Genomic DNA, 9641 nt, shown 5'->3' on the forward strand with positions numbered 1-9641 from the left:
TCATACAGTGGTAGACTATGGCACAGAAACAAAGATGAGTCCTCTATCTATCTCTATGTCCCATTGTTGACACGCTTATCTGCCCTATATTTGGCTACAATGGTCCCACCTGATCTGGCCTCCTCTCCCGCCTGTCCTTCCATCTTTGAGGACATGTATTCCATTGTTAGAAAGGTCACTCAACTATTTTGTCAATATAATAGACAGTATTTGTTTTGCCCAACTTTTTAGAGAGCAGGTAGGTGGCCTATATGATTCTGCAGGGATTTAATGCTGGTGGTTTCTTCCCTACCTTCTTCCTGGCGGTGGCGAGAATGTGTGTGCACTGTGGACGCCAATCATAACGTTGAAAAAAAACTGTGTGTCTGCCTTGATATTCATAAAACCCCACAGACCTCCTCTTGCGCAGTGAAACCTAGAAGTGACCACTTGCTTACGGCATCACCGTTCTGCTGAGGACACCCAAACCAGAGTGGCCACCCAAGGAGCATGATCCTCTCTGGAAGTTGCTGTAGCTCTGCTTGGTATATTTAGCCTACATTGGCTATTGGTTGAGATGCAGGACCCGTTCTCGATTGGTGTGTCAGGGTGGGCAATTGAAATGTGAATTGGTCCAAGTTAGAGGTAATAATGTATTTAGTTATAGTTTAGTTTATTAAGTTATAGTTTATTAAGATGCATGCATACACCACACCAAAAGCTTGATTTTATGGCTGTTTTAAAATTAATTTTAAAAAATTAATTAAAATGCCAAACAGTTACCATATCAGGCGGTTATGTAAACAGTCAGGATGCTCTCGATGGTGCAGCTGTAGAACTTTTTGAGCATCTGGGGACCCATGCCAAATCCTGAGGGGGAAAAGCTGTCGTCGTGCCCTCTTCACGACTGCCTTGGTGTGTTTGGACCGTGATAGTTTGTTGGTGATGTGGACACCAAGTAACTTCAAACTCTCGACCCGCTTCACTGCAGCCCTGTCAATGAATAGTCATTTACAACATTTACAACATTAACAATGTCTACACTGTATTTCGGATCAATTTGATGTTATTTTAATGGACAAAAAAATATATTTTTTCTTTCAAAAACAAGAACATTTCTAAGTGAACCCAAACTTTTGAACTGTAGTATACATTTGATATATTTTGGGTATTTTACCCCCTTTTTCAATTTTGTCTCATCGCTGCAATTCCCCAATGGGCTCGGTAGGTCGAGTCATGCGTCCTTCGAAACAGGACCCACCAAACTGCGCTTCTTAACACCCACCTGCTTAATCCAGAAGCAAGCCGCACCAATGTGTCAGAGGAAACATCAATGACCCTGGTTGGCATTGGCTAATATTAGGTGAATTATCTGAGAGAGCCTGGTGAGTGAGAGGTGCTTCGAAGCAGGCTGCTGGGAGAAGGGAATTATAATTATTATATTCATTTTTTTCACATTTTGTTTTGTTACAGCCTTATTCTAAAATGGATTAAATAAATACAATTCCTCAGCAATCTACACACTATACCCCATAATAATGAAGTGAAAACAGGTTTTGAGAAATGTTTGTACATTTATTAAAAATTAAAAAACAGATGGCTTATTTACGTAAGCATTCAGACGCTTTGCTATGAGTCTCGAAATTGAGCTCAGGTGCATTCTGTTTCCATTGATCATCCTTTGAGCTGTTTCTATAACTTGATTGGAGTCCACCTGTGGTAAATTCAATTGATTGGACATCGGTTGGAAATCCACACCTGTCTATTTAAGGTCCCACAGTTGGCAGTGCATGTCAGGGCAAAAACCAAGCCACGAGGTCGAAGGAATTGATTGTGAAGCTCAGACAGGATTTTTTTGAGGCACATATGGGGAAGGGTGCCAAAAGATTTCTGCAGCGTTGAAGGTCCCCAAGAACACAGTGGCCTCCATCATTCTTAAATTGAACAAGTTTGGATCCACCAAGACTCTTCCTAGAGCTCGCAGCCTGGCCAAACTGAGCAATCGGGGGAGAAGCCTCCTGTCTCAGCCTCCAGTATTTATGCTGCAGTAGTTTATGTGTCGGGGGGCTAGGGTCAGTTTGTTATATCTGGAGTACTTCTCCTGTCCTATTCGGTGTCCTGTGTGAATTTAAGTGTGCTTTCTCTAATTCTCTCTTTCTCTCTTTCTTTCTCTCTCTCGGAGGACCTGAGCCCTAGGACCATGCCCCAGGACTACCTGACATGATGACTCCTTGCTGTCCCCAGTCCACCTGGCCGTGCTGCTGCTCCAGTTTCAACTGTTCTGCCTTATTATTATTCGACCATGCTGGTCATTTATGAACATTTGAACATCTTGGCCATGTTCTGTTATAATCTCCACCCGGCACAGCCAGAAGAGGACTGGCCACCCCACATAGCCTGGTTCCTCTCTAGGTTTCTTCCTAGGTTTTGGCCTTTCTAGGGAGTTTTTCCTAGCCACCGTGCTTCTACACCTGCATTACTTGCTGTTTGGGGTTTTAGGCTGGGTTTCTGTACAGCACTTTGAGATATCAGCTGATGTACGAAGGGCTATATAAATAAAATTTGATTTGAGAAGGGCCTTGGTCAAGGAGGTGACCATGAACCTGATGGTCACTGACAGAGCTCAAGTCTTCCTCTGTGGAGATGGGAGAACCTTCCAGAAGGTCAACCATCTCTGCAGCACCCCACCAATCAGGCCTTTATGGTAGAGTGGCCAGACGGAAGCCACTCCTCAGTAATAGGCACATGACAGCCCACTTGGAGTTTGCCGAAAGACACCTAAAGACTCTCAGACCATGAGAAACAAGATTCTCTGGTCTGATGAAACCAAGATTGAACTCTTTGGCCTGAATGCCAAGCGTCACATCTGGAGGAAATCGGGCACCATTCCTACGGTGAAGCATGGTGGTGGCAGCATCATGCTGTGGAGATGTTTTTCAGCAGAAGGGACTGGGAGACTAGTCAGGGTGAGGGAAAGATGTATGGAGCAAAGTACAGAGAGATCCTGCTCTTTCGGCAAACTCCAAGTGGGCTGTCATGTGCCTATTACTGAGGAGTGGCTTCCGTCTGGCCACTCTACCATAAAGGCCTGATTGGTGGGGTGCTGCAGAGATGGTTGACCTTCTGGAAGGTTCTCCCAGGATGTCCTTAACTCCTGAATCTCCTCCCAAGCCCAGGATACCTGCTCCTCCTGGGCACGCTGCTTGGGCCTGGGGTGGTGGGATCTTCCGTCACGATTGTTGTTGTAATAAACGGACCAAGGCGCAGCGTGCGTAGAATTCCACATGTTTAATTTATGAAACTCACCAACACAATACAGAAGAAAGAAACTAATGTGAAGCTATGCACTGCTCACATGCAACAATACATAAACAAGATCCCACAACAAACAGGTGGGAAAAGGCTGCCTAAATATGATCCCCAATCAGAGACAAGGATAGACAGCTGCCTCTGATTGGGAACCATACCAGGTCAACATAGAAATAACAAAACTAGAATGGCCACCCTAGTCACAACCCGACCTAACCAAAAATAGAGAATAAAGGATCTCTAAGGTCAGGGCGTGACAGGGGGTCTATTATTTTTGGAAATGCCACCCCTTATTATTCACCTGTTAAATCCACTTCAAGCAGTGTAGATAAAGGCGAGGAGACAGGTTAAATAATATTTTTTAAGCCTTGAGACAATTGAGACATGGATTGTGTGTGTGTGCCATTCAGAGGGTGAATGTGCAAGACAAAATATTTAAATGCCTTTGAACGGGTGCCAGGAGCACCGGTTTGGGTCAAGAACGGTTTGTGTCAAGAACGACAACGTTGCTGGGTTTTTCACCCTCAACAGTTTCCCGTGTATCAAGAAAAGTCCACCAGACAAAGAACATCCAGCCGACTTGACACAACTGTGGGAAGCATTGGAGTCAACATTGGCCAGAATCCCTGTGGAATGCTTTGAAACCTGGTAGAGTACATGCCCAGACGAATTGAGGCTGTTCTGGGGGCAAAAAGGGTGCAACTCAATATTATGATGGTATTCCTAATGTTTTGTACACTCAGTGTATATAACACATGGAAACATATTGGGAAGCTGTCACATCTATACACAGCATGCCTACATTTCGCAAAGTAATGACATTGGGTTAGTCTTTGAATGAAGTTACATCCCTGCAGTAGTGCATGTCTTTAGAGACCCTGAAGTTCCGTTTCACTCCCTCCTGCTCTCATCACATCATTAGGGAAATGACAGCCCTGGCCGTTTCCTTTCATCTGTTTCTTTTTCAAACCAAGACCTAAAGAAAAAAGCCAGCCAAATTAAGCCTGCTACGTATAAGCCCCCGTTTGATTTTAATGGCTCACAGCTGCAGGTTCTCAGATGAGCACAGAGTTGCTCCATGAAAACCCAACACACTCATCAGGATGTTTATCTCTGCATGTGTAGCTTTGCAACTATGCTGATAACTGATTTTTTAAAAATATAGAAATACAAAACATTGTGGTCTCTCTCTGAGGCTTTAGAAGCCCTTCATAACCATCAACAGAATGCTTCATTCAAGGATATCCTGCCTAGTTCATTCAATTGAGTGTCTTTTGAAAAGTATTCTTGTACACTGTTTTAGAGATGCTTATTTATATTGTATTCAGAAAGTATTCAGACCCCTTCACTTTTTCCACATTTTGTTACGTTACAGCCTTATCCCAGAATTGATTCAATTACATGTTTTCCTCATCAATGTACACACAACACCCCATAATGACAAAGTGAAAACAGGTGTTTAGACATGTTTGCAAATGTGTTACTAATAAAAACGTAAATACCTTATTTACATGTATTAACACATTATTTAATCTTGCTTCTAGCCGAGCATTTGATTTCCAACAGGGATGGCTTGTACAAACCTTACTGTCTGCCTGTCTGGCCTTTGAAACAGTGTTCCACTTTTGAAATTCTATCTTGCCCCTGTACAGAGAATGCTGTGCACAAACAACTTTTCTGATCCAGGTAAATAATGCATCAATATTATTATGGATATATCCAATTAAATGTCAATAGAAAAGCTATGAAAACAGATGAAAATGGAGACTATTCTATAGCTGTGTAGTTTGTACCTTTAGTTGGCTAAGTGAGAAGACTTTATCAGGTCTGCATAGCAGTCATTTTTGTTTTTGCACGGATTAAAGTATGTTTTTTGTCCTCAGATGGAAGGATGAAAGTATGTTTTTTGTCCTCAGATGGAAGGATGAAAGTATGTTTTTTGTCCTCAGATGGAAGGATGAAAGTGTTACTAACATGCAGAACATGTTACAGGCATCACGAGTGTATGTAAATTAATTGACCGTGCAACTTTTGTGATTGGACATAAAGGAAGTAAAGGCAGAAGACGAAAGCCTGCCATGGAAGCGGCCACGATGTAGGCCCAAGAAACAGCCTCAAAAAAAATGTGTGAGGGGTACAAGGGGTGGTCAGCGGAGTCGGGGTGTGAACCAGAGCCAGTCTGGGAGAGGAAGGTGAACTTGGAGGGGAGTGAAGGGAGTGAATCAGAGACAGTGAGTTGATGGGGAAATTGTAGGAGAGAGTTATGAGAGAGCTGTTGTGTTGGTGCATGAGGCACGACATTCGCCCTAAGGAGCGTGTCCTCAGTTTAATGCCACCTGAGTCAGCTCTCCGTATTCGTCCTGAGGAGCGTGCTAGCCGTCTGGTGAAGACTGTAACGGCTCCACGCACCAGGTCTCCAGTACGCCTCCCCAGCCCTGCACGTCCTGTTCCAGCTCTCCGCACTTGCTTTGAGGAGCGTGTTATCGTTCCGGTACAATGTATGCCGGTTCTACGCACTGTGTCTCCAGTGCGCCTCCACATCCCGGTACGTCCTGTGCCAGCTCCCCGCACTTGCCGTGCGAAAGTTGTCATCTGTCCAGGACACGTTGTGCCAGCTCTACGCTCCAGACCTCCAGTGCGCCTCCACAGCCCGGTACGTCCTGTGCCGGCTCCACGCTCCTGGCCTCCTGTGCATCTCCCCAGCCCGGTACGTCCTGTGCCAGCTCCCCGCACTTGCCGTGCGATGTTGTCATCTGTCCAGGACACGTTGTGCCAGCTCTACGCTCCAGACCTCCAGTGCGCCTCCACAGCCCGGTACGTCCTGTGCCGGCTCCACGCTCCAGGCCTCCTGTGCGTCTCCCCAGCCCGGTACGTCCTGTGCCAGCTCCACGCACCAGGCCTCCAGCGACGGTCTGCAGTCCAGAGCCACCAGCGACGGTCTGCAGTCCAGAGCCTCCAGCGACGGTCGGAAGTCCAGAGCTTCCAGAGACGGTCTGCAGTCTGGAGCCTCCAGCGACGGCACCCAGTCCGGAGCCTCCAGTGACGATCCATAGTCCGGAGCCTCCTGCGACGGTCTGCAGTCCGGAGCCTCCAGCGACGCTTCCCAGTCCGGAGCCTCCAGCGACGGTTCCCAGTCCGGAGCCTCCAGCGACGGTTCCCAGTCCGGAGCCTCTTGCGAGGGTTCCCAGTCCAGCGCCACCAGCGAGGGTTCCCGGTCCGGAGTCCCCAGCGATGATCCACGGTCCAGAGCTTCCGGCGACGATCCACGGTCCGGTTCCTCCGGCAATGGTCCACTGTCCGGTTCCTATGGAAACGATCCATGGTCCAGAGCTTCAGGCGACGATCCCCGCACCAGAGTCGCCACCGAAGCGGGCGGATCCGCGAGCCGAGCGGGGTCTACGTCCCGCACCGGAGCCGCCACCAAGGCTAGATGCCCACCCGGACCCTCCCCTATAGAGTCAGGTTTTGCGGCCGGGGTCCGCACCTTTTGGGGGGTTACTGTCACGCCCTGATCTTAGAGATCCTTTATTCTCTATTTTTGGTTAGGTCGGGGTGTGACTAGGGTGGACATTCTAGTTTTGTTATTTCTATGTTGGCCTGGTATGGTTCCCAATCAGGGGCAGCTGTCTATAGTTGTTTCTGATTGGGGATCATATTTAGGCAGCCTTTTCCCACCTGTTTGTTGTGGGATCTTGTTTATGTATTGTTGCTTGTGTGCATAGCTTCACGTTCGTTTCTTTCTTCTGTATTGTTTTGGTGAGTTTCATAAATTAAACATGTGGAATTCTACGCACGCTGCGCCTTGGTCCGTTTCTTACAACAACGATCATGACACACCCTCTCTATCTCTGGTTGATAAAATCGGACATTTTAGTCAATAGGTATATTTGCTCCAGAACTCGATAAGCATACAGTAGCTGTCAAATGCAATACTCATTGATTGGTTATGAGACAATGACCTGCCACTGGCATTAAACAAAGCATGTGTGTCCATGTATGCTGATGATTCAACCATATACACATCAGCAACCACAGCTTATGAAGCCACTGAAACCCTTAACAAAGAGTTGCAGTCTATTTTGCAATGGGTGGCCAGTAATAACTGGTCCTGAACATCTCTAAAAGTAAGAGCATTGTATTTGGTACAAATCATTCCCTAAGGTTTAGACCTCAGCTGAATCTGGTAATGAATGGTGTGGCTGTTGAACAAGTTGAGGAGACTAACTTGGCGTTACCTTAGATTGTAAACTGTCATGGTCAAAACATATAGATTCAATGGTTGTAAAGATGGGGAGAGGTCTAGCTGTAATAAAGAGATGCTCTGCTTTTTTGACACCACACTCCAAAAAGCAAGTTCTTCAGGCTCTAGTTTTGTCTAATCTTGATTATCGTCCAGTCGTGTGGTCCAGTGCTACAAGGAAAGACCTAGTTAGCTGCAGCTGGCCCAGAACAGAGCATCACATTTAGCTCTTAATTGTAATCAGAGGGCTGATATAAATACTATGCATGCCGGTCTCTCCTGGCTAAGAGTTGAGGAGAGACTGACTGCATCACTTCTTCTTTTTATGAGAAACGTGTTGAAAATCCCAAATTGTTTGCATAGTCAACTTACACATAGCTCTGACACACACACTTCTCCCACCAGACATGCCGACAGGGGTCTTTTCCTAGTCCTCAAATCCAGAACAAATTCAAGAAAATGTACAGTGTTATATAGAGCCCTTATTGCATGGAACAAGCAACATCTCGCGGCACAACGCCTCTCCCCTATTTGACCTAGATAGTTTGTGTGTGTATTGATATGTAGGCTACGTGTGCCTTTTTAAAAATGTATGTAGTTTTGTCCTCGAGCTGTTCTTGTCTAATGATATTCTGTACTATATCATTCTGTATTATGTTTCATGTTTTGTGTGAACCCCAGGAAGAGTAGCTGCTGCTTTTGCAACAGCTAATGGGGATCCTAATAAAATACCAATACCAAAAATACATCAGGACCCATTTACCCAGAGCAACAAAATAGTGTCTGAAACAGCTTGTGAATTTAACAGACTTGGTGTTGTTACTAGACCACCAGTTAAAATAATATAGCTAGAATTCAATCAAAAGCACAGTATTGGCATTATTTTTACCAGGTAAGTTGACTGAGAACACATTTTCATTTACAGCAACAACCTGGGGAATAGTTACAGGAATGAGCCAATTGTAAGCTGGGGATGATTAGGTGACCATGATGGTATGAGGGCCAGATTGGGAATTTAGCCAGGTCACCATGGTTAACACCACTACAATAAAGTGCCATGGGATATTTAGTGACCACAGGGAGTCAGGGCACCCATTTAAAGCCCCATCCAAAAGACAGCATCCTACACAGGGAAATGTCCCCAATCACTGCCCTGGGGCATTAGGATATAATTTTAGACCGGAGGAAAAGGTGCTTCCTCCTGGCCCTCCAACACCACTTCCAGCAGCATCTCGTCTCCATTCTAGGGACCAACCAGGACCAAACCTGCTTAGCTTCAGAAGCAAGACAGCAGCGGGATGCAAGGTGGTATGCTGCTGGCCACACACAAATTTGATTGAATACAAAATCCTGGTTTGTTGGATTGATATAGGCAAATCTTTCACTTGCATACATAGAATGGGATTTCTATCAGATTGGCTACTTGAGGAGAGCACAGGACTTTGAACTTTGAACAAATCACATACTGTATATCAGAATGGAGTCTGAAGTAGTGTCAAGTGATGCATTCTGATTATGGTAAGGTTTACAGAGATTGTCCTGGGCTTTGCTAAACGAGTGGTGATTCTGGTCCGTTTCTGTAGAGATCTGAGGCACACTCAGATGCATAAACAGTAGAGCGCATCCCCACTTTGAGGTTATTTTTAGGCCTACAATGTTAACAAACTCCTCATTGGGCCAGTAACCGAAAGATAGAAAAACATGAAACATCTACCGATGTGCCCTTGATCAAGGCACTTAACTCTAGTAACTCCTGTAAATCACTCTGGACAAGAGTGTCTGCTAAATGACTAAAATGTACTTATTAAATTGGTAAAGAGAAACTGGCACATAATTTTTGGGTCAGTGGCAAGTAGCCTAGCACATAAAAGTGATGGGCCAGTAACCGGAAGGTTGCTGGTTTGAATCCTTGAGCCAAATACATGAAAAATCTGGTGATTGATAAGTGTCTGCTAAATTAAAAAAATTACATTTAAAAGTGTCTGCTAAATAGCTAAAAATGTAGATGTAAACTCCTCCAGTAAGCTGATAAGCATATCACTGCACCTGCTAAACTGTGTATGTGACCGATAACATTGGCCAGCGTTAGGAAGATTGTTGGTGGTTCCAAACT

Source organism: Oncorhynchus tshawytscha, linkage group LG20, assembly GCF_018296145.1.
Source record: "Oncorhynchus tshawytscha isolate Ot180627B linkage group LG20, Otsh_v2.0, whole genome shotgun sequence".
Taxonomy (NCBI): domain Eukaryota; kingdom Metazoa; phylum Chordata; class Actinopteri; order Salmoniformes; family Salmonidae; genus Oncorhynchus; species Oncorhynchus tshawytscha.